At 33.2% G+C, this 22,282-nt stretch overlaps 1 pseudogene across 1 annotated transcript in view; it reads left to right on the top strand.

The window, feature by feature from the left end:
- LOC143232123 (AMP deaminase 2-like) overlaps positions 1–22,282 on the top strand; it is a 108,244-nt pseudogene that overhangs the window by 26,899 nt on the left and 59,063 nt on the right. The window contains exons 2-4 of the transcript XR_013017386.1: positions 11,244–11,336; positions 13,683–13,902; positions 18,591–18,608. The product of XR_013017386.1 is annotated as an AMP deaminase 2-like (transcript). The remainder of the gene's footprint in view (positions 1–11,243; positions 11,337–13,682; positions 13,903–18,590; positions 18,609–22,282) is intronic.

Here is a 22,282-nt window from a genome sequence, read left to right as displayed (position 1 = left end):
TATTGTCAGGGACATGTTGCAGTCTTTAAATAAAGCACCTGTTTGTGAAAGTGTTCCATAGAAACCAAGGGTATTCTACATTCACATGTGTTTGCAACTGCAATAACCATTCTTACCATGAGAAGTAGCGTATACATCCTATCCAGATTAGAGACATTTTCTGGGAACAACTGGGCTATAGCTTGAGGTATCTATAATTTTTAACCCTACATTGTTACTGAACTTAGCTATACAAAGGCTGAGCTTGCTTGACATTTTAAATTCTTATTTTTAGCCATAAGAAGCCATAGTTCTTAATCACTTGTCATTAGATTTTATGGCCATTGCAGTGATTGTCTGATCTTTGTTACTGTAAACCAGATAATGAAGAACCTGCTAAAATGCTAAAGAAGTCACAGCCTAGTAATTCAGGGGCTTCTGTACATGTAGTGTTATTTTAAACTGGAAGTCATATGGCTTTAATGAAACTTAAATTGTGTAAATACGAAACACTGTGTTTAATTATTTATTACAATTTAAAATATTACTTAAATGTTAATAATTTGTATATATGGAGGATGTGTGTTTGACCCTCTATAAATAATTTTTACCTCTACTGCTCTGGTAGAATAATTGTCAATTGATAATTTCACAAGAGTTGAATCAATTTGGAAACATAGCAGATGTTTACTTGATTACTTACAAGAGTAAGTGTGGCTGTAAATACATCAAGAACACTATATTTGTTAAGAGTTTTATTTCTTTGAATTCTACATGGTCTCTTGCTTTTTGTTTTCATTTGATTGATTGAGCTGTACATTTCCTCTCAAATTTATAATTCTGGTCTTTTAATTAAAGTTTTATACATTCATATCAGGTAATAAATTAAAACAACCTCAAGATAACACAGAATTTTTGTTGTTACACTTGAGCATCCTAACTTTCAAGTGTAAAATCAGCATATCTTGATGTTTATTAAAGCACTTCATTTTGTCATCAGATTGTGTTTGCTGTCTATGTATTTTTTAACCACTGAATTTTAAAAATGCCTACAATGAAGCAAATCTACATGCACACAAAGATAAATTTATAAATACTTATAAATTACTTTTATTTAATTTCAAGTGAAACAACATTATTCTGCATGCTACACAAGAAGAAAAAAATCATGTTCTTTTTATGCAAAACCAAAAATATTTGTAACAATATTGTAACAATATTTTAAATAGACTTGTTTTATATTCAAATGACTTGTGTGATATAATGTTTATAAAATTGGGAAAACAAATGTATGCTGTGATGCATCATCACAATCATAAGAATGACTAAAGAAAACAATAAAGTGAAAGTTTTGACATCCTGTACTTTCCTGTAAGTTTAATGTCCCCATTCTAGAAGGTATTACTTTCCTTCATGGATCATATATCTTCAATATAGGTGATAAAAGCCAGAGACGTGACAGTCAGTTTCAATGAACATATTAATAGTGATTTAATTATTAGGGTTTTGGAGTAGTATTTAATTTTTTATGTTATGACCCAGCTTCATTGCATGAAGGTCACTTGAAGAAACGTTACTTTTTGTTCTCATTGTCTAAATCTTTAGAAGTTGACCACTTGAGTTAGGATTTCATTACTGTTTAGATGACACAAAGAATGCAAGAAAAAAAGTTTGAAATAGGTCTTGTGTAGAAGTAAAAGATGGATCATAAAATCTTTATAAATTAATTTTTATTTTTCTATTTGAAGCTTTATTTTTGAAATATTCATTACTCTTTGTTTATAGGGACATTTAATATTATTTAAAGCTTTATGAACAAGATACTTGATTTCAAACTAGATAAATTGCCTTTGAATGAACTGTAGTAATATTTTACTTAGGGCTTCTGAGTTTTGATTTTAACTGATAAACACCAACAGGGCTCCCAATAAAAAGATGATGATGAAATCGGAGTTTTTCAAATAAAAACCGTAAATGGTTATTTAATCAGTTGCTTTTACAAAGCTTTAATATAAACAGAGTTATGTTCCACACCTGTTATTACTCCCATATGAGAAGTAAGCCTGTCAGAATACACAGTACTCTATATGTACTTCTACAGTGTCCCTGAAAATGCACTGTTTCAAGAGTGAATAAAACCAAAATTAAGAGCAACAAATATTTTTTTCTTATTTCTAAAGTACATGTATTATCCTGTGTTGTAGTCTACAGAGCGGGACACTTTTCTCGTCATCGGTTGCATACACTCTCGTTACTGACAATGCAATTTGCAACGTTAAATGCCCCTTATGTGACGTTATTTCAGTATCAAATAACTGATTCACAGACAACACACTGCTGTATTATAGTGGGAGAGTTAAAACAGGTGATCCATCCAGGTGGCTTTTGGGTAAATAGGTATACCCGTTACATTATTAAAAACAAAATCTCCGATTTTAAAATGTCTAAATAAAACTATAAAACGGCTAAACAAACACCAATTTTATAAACAGATAAATAAACACCAAAACACATACGCTACTAATAATTTTATAGGTTTGTTTGCTTTTGAATTTCGCGCAAAGCAACTCAAGGGCTATCTACGCTAGCCGTCCGTAATTTAGCAGTGTAAAACTAGAGGGAAGGCAGCTAGTCATCACCACCCACTGCCAACTTTTAAGCTACTCTTTTACCAACGAATAGTGGGATTGACCGTCACATTATAACGCCTCCATGGCTGAAAGGGGCGAGCATGTTTGGTGCGACGGGGATTCGAACTCACGATCCTCAGATTACGAGTCGAACGCCTTAACCCACCTGGCCATGCCGGGCCGAAATTTCGTAGGGATTACGATGTTAATTTCAAGGCACAGTTTTTATCGTTACATAAATCGATACATATGGCAAAACGTATTAATCTCTTTTTGGAGTTAGGTGTAAAAAATATCAACAATGAAGTGGAATAACACGTTTTGCAGAAGCTATGAGACGTCTAACATTAGCGGTTTTATTTTGTATTATCTATACTGTTCAGTCTTTTTATCTCCATCGCTTCCATTTTCTTTATTTCTTTCTTTTTTTTTAGCGTGATTTGAAAGTAACTTTGACCATTTATGTTTGACCTTCTTTCACCGCGGTTTCCCCATATTTCATCGTTTCTCTTTACTGTCTTAATCTGTAGTTAGTTTTTTAGGGTTGTGGGTCGTGTGTTTATTGACTATTGAGAACAAAATGTCAAAACGTAAACGAGCTGTATTGGCAGTGCAGCAGAAAACGCGAGATATTGAAATAGGTTAAAAAGGTTTGACGTCTGCAGTTTGACAAAAAACAGAATAAAATTGGTTTAGTAAAGCCTGTCACGTTTTGTATATTGTGTAAAATTTTAATATATGTTATTAAAAGTTTATTTTCTCTTGTTTTTCTATATAAATATTTGAGCTTTTTACGTGCATTTTGCTTTGTGTGTCGCTTTCTCTGTGTTGGTATTTGGGTAGTTATGTGGAATACCCTGGAGGGTCAGGTGTACTAGACCTCTTCCGCCATCCCGTACTTTGATGGCGTCTATACTTAGGATGTGGTATTTGGTATAACTTTGGGCCAGAGCATGACTTCGTACTCAGGCCCATTTCAGGGCAGTGGCCATGTATGGTCGTGAAAAGTTTTTTCTTCCTTTTTCATTTTATTTTATTTTTATTCGTTTTCTTTCTTTCGTTCCTTTGTTTTCCCTTTCTTTTTCCATATATAGGAAATACTAATAATAATGATAAAATAAAACTAGTTTTAAGTGCCTAGTGCGTGGTGACCAGCTTGTTTGATATTTCTTAAATATATATTAAAAGGAGAGATGCATTTAGGACTACTTTTATCATGCACATAGTATCTGTCGAGATCACTCATTAAGTTATTTTCATGCTAATTATTATTAAAATACTTTCGTGAATTATGCAAGAGTCTTTCAGATATTGTTTCTATGTTCGCATGAATGTGGATGAAGTGCTACGTGGTACTTTTATAGGCTGAAGTTAAAACTGAATTTTGTATTCTTTGTAGTTTCTGTAATTGTTTGGGTGATATGTTTCTCCAGGCAGGAGATGCATATTCTATTATGGGTCTGATGCATGTTTTGTAGATTTTTATTATATTGTCTGGTGATGTTCCTTGGTTTTTACCTAATAAACTACTTGCGTAATTTGCTCTTTTCCAGATTCGTATCAAGATATTGTTTGTTTGCTGTATCCACGTTAATTTTTTTATCATAAGTTAAACCTAGAAATTTTGCAGAAGTAGCAGTCAGTAAAAGTGATCCACTCATGTATAGCTTGGGTGGATCTTTTTTCAGTTTATTTAATCTGCTGAATAATATTACTTGGGTTTTCGGAATATTTATTTTTATTCTATATTTCTTGCAGTATTCTTCTGTATTATTTAGGACTGGTTGGAGATTTGTTGCTGCAGTCGAAGGAGTGGGGGTACTTTTACAGACCGCCACATCGTCAGCAAATTGTGATGCAAAACCTAAATTTAGGTCCGACAGTGGCACATTACTCACATACATGATAAATAATATAGGGCTAACTACCCCTACCTGCGGGACTCCTGCCTCGGGTTAAAAGGACCCTGAGTGGGCCCCATTCACGTCTACTTTGCATGTTCTGTTTCCCAGGAAGTTGGATAGCAGGCGAATAATTCCCTGGGGTAAAGCCATTTCCTTTAACCGATGACGTAATCCATTATGCCGCACTGCTTTATGTGTGTCCTCCATCAGTCCATCGAAAGTTAAATTATATGCCTTTCTAAAAGAAAAAAAAAATCGTCTGCGAATTAGAAGTGTTTGTAAAATTATGTAGAATCGAAATATTAATCTGTTTTAATACTGTTACAACGCAGTTGGGTTCTTGATCCTTTAGGGTGTGAATTGAAGGATTTGAAATTGGTGCAATAGAATCAAGTAATGTTTGTTGCCCTACCTTCAGTCAGGAATTATAGGATCTTTAACACTTGTGATAACATGAAAACTAATGTTCGTAATTAGGCAATTCTTGAAATGGAATAAAAAGAACCTACATGTACTCTCCAAAACAAGAAACGCAAAAGGGATATTTTTTTATTTTAAAGAGAAATATATGTAATAACGTTACAAGCTCAAGGTATGTGATGTTACACGTGTTAAGGCACTGATTGTCAGACCAAAATTACAATAAAAGTTGTGCACTTTGAAAACGGAGGAAAACATCGGATTTTTCGCCAAAACGCATTCGTGTCCAATAAATTTGTTTGAGAGATCTGCATGTTCTGCAAGTGCAACATGTGCAAAATCCCTATAAAAGTGACGGGTTCTCGGTTTCCATGGCTCAGTGTTAAGCCACCGACACGCAATACAGTTACGCCAAGACTGACTGAAGCACAACGCAACAACGCCATTGGTCGATTGGAAGCAGGCGAATCGCGATCAGATGTTGCCAGAGCTGTGAATGTCCACCCAAGTACCATCACTAGGCTATGGAATCGTCACCAACAACATGGATCAACTCGTGACCGTCCACGATCTGGCAGACCTCGTGTGACCACGCCCGTACAAGATCGCTACATCCGGTTACGTCACCTTCGGGATAGGACCACCACTGCGACGTCTACTGCCTCAACCATACCAGGGCTGCGTAGGATTTCCAATCAGACCGTACGCAACCGTCTAAGAGATGCAGGAATCCGACCTTGACGTTCAGTCAGAGGCGTCATCCTCACCCAGCAACATCGTCAAGCACGGCTGCAGTGGACTCGGGCACATCGGGTAGGCCTCATCGACGATGGAGGCATGTTTGGTTCAGCGATGAATCACGTTTTATGCTTCGCAGGCAGGATGGAAGGACCCGTGTTTACCGTCGCCGAGTGAACGTTTTGCAGCAAACTGTGTACAGGAAGTTGACGGATTTGGTGGTGGCAGCGTCATGATGTGGGCTGCCATCGCCTACAATGCCAGAACAGACCTTTTGCACATTCGAGGGAATCTTACGGCTCAACGATACGTCGACGAGATTCTTAGGCCCCATATGCAACCCATCATGGTGAACGTCAACGACGTTTTTCAACATGACAACGCCCGTCCTCACACAGCCCGACTCACCACTGTCTTCTTGAGACACCACAACATCAACGTTCTTCCTTGGCCCTCCAGATCACCAGATTTAAACCCCATCGAACATTTTTGGGACGAGTTGGACCGATGTCTGCGACGGCGACAACCTCAACCGCAGACTCTACCTCAGCTTGCAGCAGCTTTGCAGGCTGAGTGGACAGCCATTCCACAGGATGTGATTCGTTATCTCATCGCTTGCATGGGCACGAGATGCCAAGCAGTAATTGATGCTCACGGGGGGGGGGCATACTTGTTATTGACGTTGAGTGACGTTAAACTTCAACTAGTGTGCGTGGACTTCGCCTTTGCAGACTTTGGATGTTCAGCAGTGAATGTGCAAAGTTACACACATGTCATACAGAACTACCGGAATAAACTTGTTAACAATTTGTCTCAAATTTTGCCTTTTGCGTTTCTTTTTTTGAAGAGTATATTTACATTCAAAATATTTTGATGTGTATTTAACAAGTACTCTTTTAGTTACATGAAGTTTAAAACATGATGAATAGTGAAATATCACCCAGAACAAACTTTGTTATTGTATACGATAGTTACTTTATGCTTAAGAATGTGATGTTATGAAAAGATTTGAATGGAGAAAGTGAGTGTTAGTTTCACCAACGTTAATGTTTTATCATATTTCTAAATATAAAGACTGGTGAATCATTATTTCCAAACATGAAATGACAGTTTTAAGTGACATTTTGTTTAACTTGGGCTTTGATACACTATTATACACCTTGTTGGGAATATTAAATGGATCTTAAGAATCGAAATCTAGCTTATCATTAGCTTGAAGCAGAAATTTTACCAAGATAATTTCATGTGCAGAAATAGTTATATAATGGTAAAAGTGAAATAAGCAAAACCTATTTCATATCTATAATTTTAATATCAATAATCATTGTTACAGTATCTTCTTACATCCACAATTCCATTGTTGCGAAGCTGCCGCTTCAGATGCCATTGTATACAAACGTAAATATCTCATATTTCTGACTCTGATAATGGTGCAAAAGGTGGAGGATTTTGGTAGTTGGGACATATAGGTAATGTGTCACAGGATAAATAGACTTTATTTTCCACAGTTTCAGATGAGGTGATTCACTGTTCTCTAATTAATGACCATATTTTCAAAGAAGTTTAAAATACAGGTCCAGTTGTAAGGTCTGCGTTCCGTACATTTGGTTCATTTCTGTTTTATCCCATTTTATATTTTGAATGTACTTGAACCTGCGTTTTAAAATATTTAAGAAATAAGTTTAACACGCATTGAAATCGTATTATTTCAAGTCGAAATTCTGCATTTCTGTCCCTGAATCTCTTTTTATTTAATTTTTAATCATAATATTATTTTTAACCTAAATTAATCCAAATTACTTATAACATTATCAGGATGTTGCCTGAAAATGCTGTTGTAAAAACAAATTGACTTTTGCCACCTCTGTTACTTTTAGTTTGTACATTAGTAACTCGAAGTCAGAGGTGTGTGTGTGTGTATAAAATATCATTTCATATATATCCTTTGTTTCCTTCAAGTTATGCATAATAAGCTTTTTGTTCAACAGCATAACTCGTCATTTGAGCTACACAATAAGAGACAAAATATTTTATGAAACTCTATTCACATATGTGCGCGTATATTTGAAAAAACAAATCAGTGAAAGGTTTTGTTTCTACCAAGTAAAGTTTTCGCAATTTCGGCACGAAGAAAAAAAACAGGAAAATATCAAATCAAAAGTGTAGATTTTATATATCGTGTATTTCTTAAAAGATTGGGTTGAGATATTGTATGCTAGTAAGAGTCCAGTAGAGCATATCTACTGAACGTATAATATAGTTTAGAAATTGCACTCCTGTTAATATGTAGTGTGTGCTACAGGTTGTTTTGGTCGCACGCCACAGTGTTTTCATAGGTCATGTGATAGTATTTCGTCGCTTGAATAACAATGTAAGAAAAGTCGTGCGAATGATTCATCACCATTTCTTCTTCTGGCGCCACTATGTAATTGTAGAAGTCGTAACATTTTCGGTTATGTAGGTTTGCAACATTATTGGTTAGATGTTATCACGTCATGGGCCCAACATATATATGTTAATATAAGAGAGAGGTTAAAGATAATGCTGGTGAAAAATATTACTTTGGTTGATTAGAATTAATTTCTGGATTTCCGTTGGGTCTTTTATAAAGTTGTTTTTCACAGATGATATGAATATAATGGATTATCTACGACTGAAAATCAAATAAATTATTAACAGTTGATTTGCTCAATTTTTAGTTAATGTTAAATCTAGATTTTATTTTATTTAGCAATAATAAATTAATGTAAACTTTCAAGAATTAATAAAGTTGAATATGTTTTTACACTGTTTGAAAGAAATAGTTTAGATATAAACTTTATTCACCAATAAATGAAAAAGAGACTATCGTTTATTAGTAAACATGGACTCTTGGCACAAGTGACTACTGTATATGTTTGTAAAACATCATATTTAAACGAAAAAAACATTGTAATCCCAAATATAGAAACTGATACTGTTAATCAGATTTATTGTAACGTTGTTCTGCAGTTGGCGGGTTCTTTCAAAATATCTGATAAAAATAATTCAAATTACAGTCCACGTAAAAATAGGTTATCAGTTTTCTTCGTTCTGGACGTTTGCTATGAATTTGAATACTGTTTAAGGTGACCAGTCATCACAGTTGTGCCGAGATAGCTCCGTTTTGTTTTGTGGTAGTTTTCTCTTGTGTTCCGAAAACTGTTTTGATTCGGATGTGAGATGCACCTGATTGGAAAGTTTAATAATGTAGATCTAGAAAACTCTTAAAAAATTGATGTCGGATGTCAGTTAAGCATAGAGTTGTTCCTAGACAATAGAGTGAAGTAGTTAGTTTTTGTTTCAGTGTTTTGTTTTCAATTACTTGATTGATTAGCCGTTAAATTGTACAAGTAAGTTTATTTTAATGTGACGGTATTGCAGTTAGCGGGTTTGAGAACTTAGTATAGAAGTTACCAGAGTTTAGAAAGCTCGTAGAATCGTTAAAAAATAACTAATTTGTCTTAGTTACGTAAATTGTACGTTGAATTAATTTCACTATATTATTAAAAACAACAACTTGCTAACGATAGATAGAACAACGTTACAAAGATAATTAATATATATATATGAACATTTCTGTAATCATTACAGCTGTAGTGGTTAGGTGTTTAATCATTATAGAGGAGACGTTTAGAAGTTTAATGTGTGCACCATTGTAACTATAACTGTTGTTGAATTGCCCACGTTCAATAAATTAAGTTTTCAATTATAAATTGTTTTATATAAAAAAAAAAAAAACAAGATTAAATTACCTTGGGTCTAGGTAGTTCAATAAGTGTATCAGTGTCACGCAAGATATCTATCATTATCAATTAGAGTTATCTTTAGTAGATTTTTGTTAGAATAACTTCCTAAGCACCATTTTATTCTTCGCTACTGGGAATACTGTACCATTAATGCACTTACGAAAGAAACTTTAACACGAAAGACTAAAGTGCTATCTGTTTAGAAAGGTGTAATGGGTTTCTACTCGTATTACATATGTCTGTAAATTGCAGTTGTAACTGAGAGTAGATGGTGAACGTGAAAAGGAGCTGTTCTTTATAGCAAATTACCTGAGATAACCGCCATAAGAAGGAAAGCATAGCTCGTGACAGCGCTCATATATGTAATTTTGTCGTGTTATATTTTTGATTTATTTGGTACATTGTTACATCCTTGTGGACTTGCCATTTCCCCAAGGTTATGGCAGGACTTTTTTTTTCTTCTTTTTATAATTCATTTAGGCTAACTATTACACTAAAATGTGCTGTTACATTTTCAGCACGTATAGAGTCTAGCAGCAGGTATATGTGGTGATACCAAATAAATGCTACGTATAAGAAATGGAACGCATTATATTTTAACTTGGGAAAACTTGGTAATTAATTTTGAAATGACTTCTGATGTATATATTTATATAATCTCTTAATTCTGAATTTAGAATATTGTATAAAACTTCGTGTGTTTTTTCTTCAGAATTACAAATCATAGATTTGCACGTGTTAAATTGTGTTAATTAAGTGAATTTGTTCTTGAGTGAAAAGAAGAAAAAAATATTATTAAGACTAGTTCAACACGTAGTACACGTTTGACCTTATTATGACGTACTTTATCGATGCATTTTTGTAACTCGTAATAGTGGTTCTTTCTACACGCTGTTTTACCCAAGGTTGTTGTAAGATTCGTGTACACAGAATTTACCAACGCGCGTATCAGTGTAATGGCATGTGACGTAATACTGTTCATTCTATATAAATTGTATTACACAACCAAACGTTCACAGATATCATGTGCAACACTGTGCGAGTTTGTAAGTGCTGTAAACAAACGATTACAACGAATATATTCGTCTGATACATGTATGATAGTTACAGCTTTGAATTATGTAGGTATATTAATTGGATATGGTAAAACTTTAGAAGAGTTCTCCTTACGTTTTGTCGATTCAATCTACAACTGAAAGATATGTTTTTCATTTCTGTTGTGTATATTGGTGTATAGAAGACATTAATAGTACAAATAAACGACCTTATAATACCAAAATGTTTTTGTTGAACCAGACAATCCAAGTTTCGCTTTACAATCTTCGTTAGCATTCACTAACCTACAGACCGAAACTTAAAAAGATTTGTACTGTGAGTTTCGATTTGTAGTTTAGTAAACGCTCACTACGAAGATGTAAAACGAAAGGTTGCGAGTCTAATTAAATGAAAACATGTTGGTGTTACAAGATCGTTTATATCTAGGACTGTTGGTAGGTTCCGTAATTATACAAAAATAACTGGGTTGAAAGCATTTATTAAAAACTATCCCAATATTCAGAATAATAATTTATTTCCACAGCAGGATATTAGATTTATATAATCACTTAAAAACTTAAGTATATCGGAAGGCTTATTATTTAGTGTTCGGTTACTACTCTGGTAAAATGTATGTTCAAGTAACGAGATGATGACAAGAACATGGTTGTGAATTTTAAGAAATGCATATGACAAATATGCCTTCACAAAATGGTTGCTAGAACTTTGCTCAATTGTTTTATTTCAGTGTTATTGTTTTTGGTCATTAGAAATGCTCTCTGAAGATAGTCTCTCTCTCTTACCCTGTTACCACAGGGAAGAGTCATACCAATCTCGGATATTTGAAGCTAAAGACAACAATGGTGAGTTTTTAATGGAAGACGAATTTCATTATTCAGTTTAAAAAGAAATAATAATGAGTAAAATAATCAAAAGATGATTTATCATTCTAACATAGAAAATTTTCTTGTCAATACGTGTTAACAGAATAAATCAGCTTTTTGGTCTTTAAGAATTACACATTTGTGAAGTTGAGTATGGCAGATATATTGAAATTACTTAGATATAAATGGTTGAGAATGACATGACTAGTAGTTCTATGTTACAAGATTGCAATGACTTTTGTATTCAATCTGTATGCTCAGTTTTACTATTTTGAATGCATATGTATTTGATAAGTGCATTTGTATATACATACGTAATAGACTTTCCATCATAAAATTTCACCTCCAATGAGGGAAGGTTTATCCTCCAATAAAAAATTGAGTCTATAACTGTAGTACCATTTCATAAGTTTTCTATCAGGTAATATGCTGAAGTTATGTCTGCAATTAGGATTTAAGCAACCAAAATCAATTTCTTATTTGTATAAATGCATAACATATTGTACATATGTGTTAAGTTAGCAAATAATGATAATAAAAGTAGTATTGTGAGAATACATTAGTAAAATATAAAAGGAAACAAGGTGAAGTGTAACTTTGTAATGTTTTTTTCTCGTATTATTTGAATTTCTCATCATAATAGCTTTGCTGTCTTAGCATACAGCTGTACAGTAGAAGAGATGTAATTAAACACTTCTATATGTATATGCACTGATGTTTGGTATGATTATGTATGCAGTTGTAACTGATGTACTCAAGAGGATCAAGTTACTTTCATATATATTTATCTAGGTTGTTGACTGAGTATAGGTTATCATTTACATTTACAATACAAAGCATTTGCACATTGTTGTACATAACAGTAGACAGATGTGTCAGTTACTGACAAAAAATAATGTGTACCAATATACTGACTCATAACAAAAAATGTGATTAAAAGCACATCATTAAAAACTGAGAAAGACAGAAGTTACCATTAAATTGTTTGGCTGTTGATTTTTGTTACAAATTCTTAGTTCTTTTTTTATTAATTTGTGTGCCTACAGTTTTTAAAATACATTATTTGGCTTTGCATTCATTGTGGAATGTTTTTTCTGTTCCTTATGTTGGTGTTTTTAAAATAATATATTTTAAAATATATTAGGAACCTATATAGTTATTAAAAAACATTGCATAACACCTGAAAATTAAAGTTTTAACAAGATGGACTAACCTATGAAGAACCTGATAATTATAAACATAAATGTGAAGTTTTAATGTAATGTTATTTTCTTTGATGTTGCATAATTATTGTGTTGCTTCTTTTTATTACATAATTTTGTATATTATTATAAACCAAATTTAAAGGTGACTTAAAACACAAAACTTTTTTTTTACTGAAGCAAAGATTCTCCAAATGAATAGTTTATAAATGTAAACTTTTTTTTCAGCTTTGTTAATTTTTTCTTACCAGGTCTTTTTTTTATTAAATGTATTTGTATTTCTTTTATGGTTTAAGATAAGAGAATTGTATGTAATTGTAGAACCTTTTAGAGTATATTAATAGTAGCAATAATTAATTTTTTTTAATTCTGTAACATTTGAAATTAGATAAGTTTGTATATTTGTAGATGTAGCATCTAATTATTTGTGTTTACTACAAGTATCTGTAATTACTAGAGTTAATCATTTTGGAATTTTAGTTGCATTGCATGCTTAAGTAGAGATTATCAAGTGAATAATATTTTAAAATGTTTACCAAAGGAGAGGAAACTAGTAATAAAATTATAATGATAAAATAATTAGTGCATTTAAAAGTTTGCTTACTTTTATTATTGACATTTGTAGCTATCTAAAATCTGTTTTTAACATGATGGACATGTATAGAAAATAATATTTTATAATATTTATTTTTACACTCGGCCTAACAAAACCATCTAAACTGTTTTGTGTTAGTTATAAACACTTGTGGGAACTAGTTATATGCATTTATTGCTTTATTTTTATTACGTAATTGCTGTTTGGAATGAATAAATAAATATATATATTCACAAGATAACTTGTTTAAATATGTTAAACATGTTCTTTGGATTTCTAACCTAATATGTTTGTATGTAAAGCTACAGAAATGCCATTATTTTGTGAAAACATATTTGACTGATATTATTGTCATTAAAGTTGTTTTAATGTTTTAAATAGTAAGGTGGAATAATGAATAATACAAAAAGGTAAACATTTTAATTATTTTTCAGTAAAGGAGTTTTACTTGTTTGTTGTAATATTTTGTAAAATGTAATTAAGAGGTAGGAAGTGTGTAAAAGAATGTTATTTTATTTGTTTATAAAGGAAGCAACTCTCCAATCATTGGAATTCCAGCTTATAACTTTTCTAAGGTTATAATGGATGATGGCTTAAATTCGGACTACAAGCTTGCAGCAGAGACAATCCTACAGCATACCCAAGAGCATATGTTGGGAAATGAGATTTCAGCACCTTATGAAGTGCCTCATTTTCCTATTGAAGTATTTGAATCTAAGAAGGCCATACAGAAGCAACTATCAACAAGGTAAAAAATTAAATGGTATTTATTTCTAATAGCTTTTTTGTAATACAAAAATGTTTATAGGTGAACAATTAATGAAAAATAAATTAATTTGTAAGCTATTTTTTAAGATGTGTTATTATAATGGTATTTAATTTCCAAGTAGAAATTTTGCCTTAAAATGGAAGTTATCCTGAGGGTGCATTTAATTCAAAGATTTTGTGTGGGTATTAACAATTTCAACAACAATTTATCTGTGTAAAGATTTTTTGCTATTTACTTATTAATCTAATTCCAAAGCTAGAAAAATTGAATTGCATTGTAATCTCATCAGGGAACAACAAAAACAAAGAAGTAAAAATTTAAAGGTTAACTCTTAAGTTAGTGTCTTCATTTTTTGTTTGTGAATCTGTTTAAATTTGTTTTTGTACATTTAATATTTCTCAACAGTTGTTGTTATTGAAAATATCTGTATTTGTCTTACAATTATTTTGTAATTATTTTACATGGTTTCCAGTACAACATTTTACCTCTCTGATCATCTTTTATATGAGCAAACTTTTGCTTGCCACTAGTTTTTATTCTTCCATCTACCTTCATATGTTTTCACATGAAACACCTGTGTGATAGCATGCAACTGGGTGAAACACAGCTAAGAACACACTTGACTCTCTATGCAACTTAGCCCAACTTCACTTCTTGATTGAAACTTGCAGTGTTAAAATGTGTTTTTTGCTTGTACTTTCCTTTATGAATTTTCAATCAATTCCTTGTTTCTTTCTTTTCTTTTTGGTATGAGGGGGACTTGTTTCTTTTTATGTTTGTTACTCTTGTGCTCTGAAATTTTAGTTTGTATATGTTAGCATTATGTGTCATTATTTCTAATAGTTGATCCTTTGGAGTCCACTGTTTGTGGAATATTCTACTTCCACTCTTAGTTGCAATGAATTTTGAGTTTTATGTTACAGTTACTGTTGTTCTTACATCAGTTAACCTTATTTTGGTCAGAGTGGTTTCTAGTTCACAATTGTCAGTAGAGTATGTTACAGCTTTAGTTTGCTGGGAGTTGGATACTTTTATGCAGGCTCCTAATTCACCTGAGAATTGTCATATCATGTCTTGTTCAAAAGGGATCTTAACAAGAGGATGATAATTTTAACAGTGTGGCTTCTCTACCTTCCTATGCCACCAGTCATATTTAACTCTAGAAAAAGTGACCAGTGCTTGTCTTTTTTTGGAGTCAATAAACTAGGTATTGTATAATTTGATTTTGTACCCTGATTCTTACAATTCCTCCTCTTTTGATAGATTTTGGTAGATTTGTGGACCAATGATGTTCAGGGGTCAGAATGTCTCTACCTCCATGCAATATGAAAGCCCATGCTATGGCTTACCAAAAGTGTGTTTCCTTTATGGGACTCCCAAAAGTTGGATTATTTTCTACCTTTGTAGGGTTGGATCGTAATACTTCAATAATATTTTCACAACCTCAGTGTTTGCTTATCTGTCTCATGCTATACTCCCTCCTTTATTTCCTTTTGTCAGTTCAACTTCTGTTTTAGGCTCTTCATTTTTCCCTTTAGGGGTTATGATGAAGGTTTGTGCTGTTTTTTTCTACACTTGCATGCTTTTCTTCTTTCACTCTTTCTCTACACATATGACTCCTCTGTTTTGGGAATTTCTTGGGTCAGGATGATTTTTTGTTTCCTATGAATTTACCCCAACCTCATTACGGAACTTGCACATGGCTCCCTTTTTAAGATAAGATGCCTTTGAGAGTTTTCCCAACCCTTTGGGGACTAGAACATAATCTGCACATTTGCTATTTATCTCAACCTTCTCTTGAATCTGTTCCTGAGTCTTGTCTCCTCCTTTACTCTCCTTTATCAGTACCTGCTACACAAATATCTGTGGTTAGCTGCTTCAGTGGTCCCAGTGACCATGTGGTAGGTATAGGTATGCTGGTGGGATTCAAGCTTTTGTGATTTTCCACTGTGTGGGAGTTCTTTGCCATGTTTTTGGGATTTGTGGGTTCTTTTCCAAAGGACTCACTTTTTGTTTTAGTTCTTCTCTTCTTCTGTCCCTTCATCTAGTATCCTTCCTCCATCTCTCCTCATTATTCTGTTTCATCTAGCTCTACTTTAGAGCAAGGTCTTCTTCACAAGGATGCTGTAGAATAAGTAGTTTATTTTCAGTCAGACTTGTTTGTTCAGATTTTCAAAGAAGACTGGAACTAGCACCTCATCATTGATCCCTTTTCTTCAACCTTCTTTGATTAACCATGGAAACTCACTAATTTCCTGGTCTTTAAATGATAAAGGTAGGTATATGGAATGCTTATCATCATGTTACTGTTTCCACAGATTCCCAACATTTTTTTTCATTTTCCATTGGGGTTGCATCTATCCATTCTGGACTCTTCCATTCATGCCAACTTTGGTTCCCCGTGTTTTGTGTCAGATTGTCAAGGCTTTTGCTTGTCTTTTTTACTTCTAGGCTTTCATTTCCATTATTATATGAATGATGGCTTCTTCTAGTTTATTTGCATTTCATCACCTTCTTTGGCACTCAGTTTCTTCAAGAGGCTGCATGGGTATATTGGGTAGTCAAGATGGAGAAGTCCATCCTCTATCCCACTCAATAGTCAATTTATTTCAGGGTATTCAATTCACATATCAGTTGGGCCAACCCTTTGTCTTTGTGCTCTGGATCTTCTGGTTTTCACAGTTTCCTACTCTCCTTTTCCTGTTGTTTCATTCCTTCTGCTTTTGCTCTCCTGTGTATACTACCATCTTCTCCTATTGAAATTCAACTGTGTCTTCTGTGCCCTTACAGTTCTTCCCTTCATATTTTTGTCATCTTGTTCCTTATTTCTTGTTAAGGACATTTTCCCTCTTTCTTGTGGTCTGTGGGTTGTCAGTGTTGAGATTTGTTCACTTTCAGTATCTTTTATCTGGATAGGTTTTTCCTGTCCAAAAAATTGGCTGCATGTGAGGGCGATTTTGCCTACACTTCCATTTCTCACCTTTATCATCATTCCAATCTAGATCACCTTTTATGTTATGTCCAGGCTTGCCACTGGTATGTGACATGCACTGCTCTATTGTAGGGTTCCTGATTGTTCTTTCATTAAATATTTCACATTCACATGATATTTCTCCTATTACATTTATAGGTTGGATTTTCCTGTCTTTTTATTCCCTGTATCCAAATGATTATCGATACCAAGTTTCCTCCCATCATATTCATCTCCTTAACCTGTTACTGGCTGATAGATTTTGTTTTAAATTAGAAAGTATAGTTTGTATCACCATGTGGATAACTTCCCATACATTTATTGCACATTATTTTCATTGTGTGGTCATTTCTTGCTCAACAAGTTACCTTCTACATCTTGTCATCATCTTGAACTCCATGGTTTATCTTTGAGTAGGTATGCACTCTGTTTCTGTTATTTTTCTTTATAGAGGCATTTTTTTAAATATCTGGATCTCACTCAGTGGTGAGTTTTGCATGATCAGGTATACTTATTTTTAAATCTGCACTGTATATTACACTCACCTTTGAGATGGAGTGTTCCCAAGACTGCTTGTATGTTTGCCTAGTGGTGTTTTGTGTCATAAATATGTTTATTCCATGCCATACACTCATGAAATGAGTATATCAGAAGGTTACCCAATGCATTTTCTCTGGTTCTGCAATTTTGTGGACTCTCCAATGCATTTTTCCCCCTTCTACTTTCAGTGCAGTATGGGAGTCCTTACCACTTACTAGCTCCTAACCACTGCAGTGATAGACCATGCAGATATTCCCCCCCTGACTATGCTAAATTCCACTCAGATGAGAAGTTTGACAGTGTTATTCTGCTTATGTAGATGGTATTGAGACACTTCTTTACTGTAAACCTGATGCACTATTCCAGATGCCACCTGAATATGGACTGGACAGTTTCTGCCAAAATGAAGTTTACTCTACTGGCTGAATGCACTTCTTACTGTCACATATGATGATGTGGGTCCTTGGAATGGATGACGATCTTCCCATCAAGTTTTAGTGTCCAAGATGAATGGTAGTTCCTTCTTTTTACCATGGACCAGATATTCCTATGATGGTTATACAGGTGTTAGTTGTGGAACTTTAGCTATTCTATGAGCAGAGGTACCATACTATATCAGAAGTTAACATTTTTCTACACTGAAATTTATTTCTGTTAGATTCTTATCTCTTTTTACACTTCCAACCTTTCCTTCCAGCTTCAGGTGTCATTTTATTTTCTGTTGCTCAGTCTCAAACTGAAGTTGAACTAAGCTGCACAGAAGGTGTTACCTGTGTTTGGAGTTTTGCACTCCTATTGGAGGAAGGTTCTTGCATGCTTTTTTACTTATCATATAGCTGCCTTGTGAAAACACGTGAAAGTAGGTGAGAATATCAAGACTAGTGATGAACAAAAATTTGTACATAAAAAGGGCACAACAAGTGGGAAAAGCTATTATGTGAGAAGAGGTGAGAATGGATCAGAAATATATTTTCAATGTAGAAACTCTTAACTTTTTTAACATATCTTTTAAGTCTACACTTACCTGACAACATATTTATTCATCATAATATTCTTTAATAAATGTTCACTTGTGTATAGTTCATACTTTTGTTGCATAAAAATATAGTTTATTGCTGCATTATAACCTTCTTTTCTTTTCAATGCCTCATTAAAGTAAAGACAAGGATGAGATGTGAGTTTATTTTATTTCTTTATGTGTAAGCAATTGTACATAACTCCACAGATTAGTATTAAATATTGGATACTGTTAATATTATTACATATTTATATATTTTTCATTGTACCTTGGATTAATCTTGTGTTTAACAAACCATGTGTATTCACTGCTACATTCATCTGTTATTTCTCCTCGGTGAGCTCAGCAGATAGCCTGATGTGGCTTTGCTATAAGAAGAAACACACATGCACACACACACACACTCATCTGTTATTAGTTTAATATTTATTTGCTGTTCCACAAGTTATTAATTTTTACAAAAATGTTGGATATTTGTTCTTTTTGAAACTGTTATTATATAGTTTTTTAATGTTCTAAACTTTTTATTTACTTTAAGTGAAATGATATAATAAATGCAAAATACTAGCTTTCCAGGATATATGTAACTTAATATATTTTATTACACCCTCTTGGCATTTAAAACCAATCCTTGTAGAATTGTGACAACTATATAATATTTATAATTGGTTGAACCAAACTTCATTTTTTTTATTTTAATCATATTTTTCACATCTTTTGACATATTTTATTAATTGATCAATTTCAAAGACTCTTAACAGCATTAAAACCCAAACTGTTTAGAAGTGCAAAATAGGTATTGTTAGGGGTTTGAATGCCTTTGTACAGTCTTTGTATTGGAATGATTTCATCTTTGGTGCGTGTTTATAGCCAGCTATAAACATCTATGCACATAGCAATGATCTCTTAGACTGACCAGATACCAATATTCTTTATGTAACATTTTGTACTCTGTATTTAAAAAAAAAAAAATCTTTTCTGCTGTTAGTTAAACTATTTTGGTGTATTTTGTTATTTTTCAGGTACGTTTTATTGTTATACAGTATATCTTTTTAGTTTGTTTTAATCTATAGCCTTTGTGATATGTATTCGTATCATGCATTTCTTGATATCTTAGCTGCTTGATAATTTTTCTGGTTTTGAATGTTACAGGTATGTTTCTAGTATGAAATATTGGTCAAGGGAGCTAATGAGTTCCACTTGTCTTTGTTGAGTTACACACATTGCAAAAATTGTTAAATGTGTTTTTCTCTTAGTAGAAATTGCTGTAGTATGAACTATACTGTGAGTAGGAAGTATTGGTTTGTTCCAGTGGTGAATCGTAGGATTGCTTGCAGGTAGATTCCACTTGTTAACCTTCAGTCTCATGTATAGTGTATGCATTTAAGGACAGATAACCTTGTATGTAATGTAATATTTTCATGTTTACCAGACTAAAATATTTCTGAGATTTTGAAAGCTTTTAGAACATAGTCGTCATTCAAATATAGATTCTGTTGAGAATCCAACATAAGAAAATTTTTATTTGCATGACTGTGATTTGTCTTCAGACATAGAGATTGTGCATAGTATTATTTTATCCCTTGAACTGAATGCTACAGGTACAATTGAGAGAGAAAGCACCTCTCTTCCAGAAGAATAAAAACACTTAGCAAGAGTTTAATTTTAATTTTTTTTGCATAATAAGGACAGTGCTTTCTTACACTCTGGGTCCATTTTTGTTGTTTTGATTAAGATGCAGTCATAGACATAAGAAGTGCAATATTGATTTGTAATATTTCTGCTGAACTCCGAAAGAGTATCCTGCTTTTGTGGTTTCTGCAGGATACTCTGAGAGAATTTAGCAATCTGGGAATACTGCATCTTCAGTTACATGATTATCTTCTTTTACTGTGTTTTGGTTGCACTTTGTTCTCTAGTGTCAGAACTGTGTGCCAGGTTTTTCTGGTATAACCATGGTGGTTCATTTATTTGCGATTTTCTATACTATCAGCTTTGTGGATGAAGCTCTGACATTTCTTATATGGAACCAAATTTTATATTGCTAATGTGCTTTTGTTTTTCATAGCAACATATTAAAACTTATTGGCTAGTTGTTGTGCAGGGCTTAGTGTACATTTATGATTGTCTCATAAAGTAACCAGCTTTTCATTCATTTATCTGAATATTTAAATAGTGAGAGTTTTAGTGTTTGTGTCATCCTTGCTACACTAACTTCCTGTTGCCTATAATTTTTTTGATGATTAATATTTTGTACTTCCTCTGTTATATACATATCCATTTCATATTTTCCATTTTATATTATCGGCAATTGTTATGCATATTTGATATTTACAAGTAGCAACTTGGAAGAGATACCCCAAGAATTCAGAGTTTTTTGTAACTATGATGAGTTTACAGAATTCCAATTTCTTTTGTCTCCAGTATTCTTAAAAGTCTTAACTGAGAGAAATATTCTTCTTCTTAAAGTTGTCTTCTATTTTTTGAACTATTTTCACTTCAATAAAAATTCTCTTAAATTTATCAAACTTCACATTTACCGATTTATATTTTGTAGATGAAAAATGTTCTGTGCCGTTCCTCTTTCTGCTCTCTGCTAGACGTCGGTTTCTGGCAAATATGGTGCTGGTTGTAGCTGGACACATCACATCTATTCCCACTCATGTAAGACTGAGTGTTCTCCTCCTACTGTGGATTTGAAGAATCATACCTTATGCCACCAGGTTTTGAACCATAGATGTTATTCCACTATACCATTCTTCTTTCCTACTATCCACTCTAGGTGGATCAGGTGTTGGTTGGGATGGAAATGTGTACAAGTGGAGATAGATTTTGATATGGACGCCCATCTTCTTTACTAATTCCCATTTCAAGGTGAAGAGATAGGTGATCCTCTGCCTATCTCAAAACTAATGTATGATTCTAGATACTACTAGGTGTTGAATGAGGTTGAACTACCATCATGGTCAGTTGTGCTATAGCTACACAACACCAGGGATTTCATTAATGATTCATATTATGGGATTACTTTATATTTTACCACCTCTTATGTTTGCAATGTAGTCATAAAAGATGAAAGAGTATACCTGGATCAAAGGTGGTGTGATATTTTTTTTAGTTCCACATTTCATGATCTCTTTTTGATCATTTCCTGAAAGTGGATCATTTTTTCATTGGCTCTCCACCAGTTTGTTGTGGTATTTAGTTAATTTATGAGAAGAGGTAAGATGTATCAAAAGGTAACATTTTCTTAAACTGAAAAATATATTCCTGAGAGATATTTACCTCACATTTCCTACCCAAGCTCCCCCTTCTGGTAATATATGGTAAAGATTTCCTGATCAGTCTCAAAGTGATTAATGAGTGTAAGTGTGGAGAGGGTGCTGGTTATGATGATGAGTTGTGATTTGCTTCTCTTGGTGGAAAGCTACTGAATAATCACTTACGTGTGGTCATACAGAAGCAAGAGGTGGAAGGCTAGTAGCAAGCATTGAAAATTTCCACTGATAAAGAGTAGTAGTAATCAAGAAAAGCTGTTTTGTGAGAGTGATAAATATGTATCAAAAATACATATTTAGTTAAGGAAAATATGAATTTTTGTGTTAAAATCTGTTCTTTACTGAATATCTTTTGCATTGAAGTACCGCAATCTTTTTCATTTTGTCACTTGGGTTATAGATTCAAATGTTATTTGCTGCTGTTGTGGTATCAGAGTATTCTGAATAATCAGTGATGTCAAAGATGATGATGTCATGTTGTATGTACTCTATAGAGAGGGTGACATATGAGGGGTGTACAAATATTTTACGCTCTTTAAGAACTATAGAAAT

The sequence above is a fragment of the Tachypleus tridentatus genome, chromosome 11 (genome assembly GCF_004210375.1).
Source record: "Tachypleus tridentatus isolate NWPU-2018 chromosome 11, ASM421037v1, whole genome shotgun sequence".
NCBI classification, from domain to species: Eukaryota; Metazoa; Arthropoda; class Merostomata; order Xiphosura; family Limulidae; genus Tachypleus; species Tachypleus tridentatus.
This window is presented reverse-complemented; position numbering and strand designations above follow the sequence as displayed.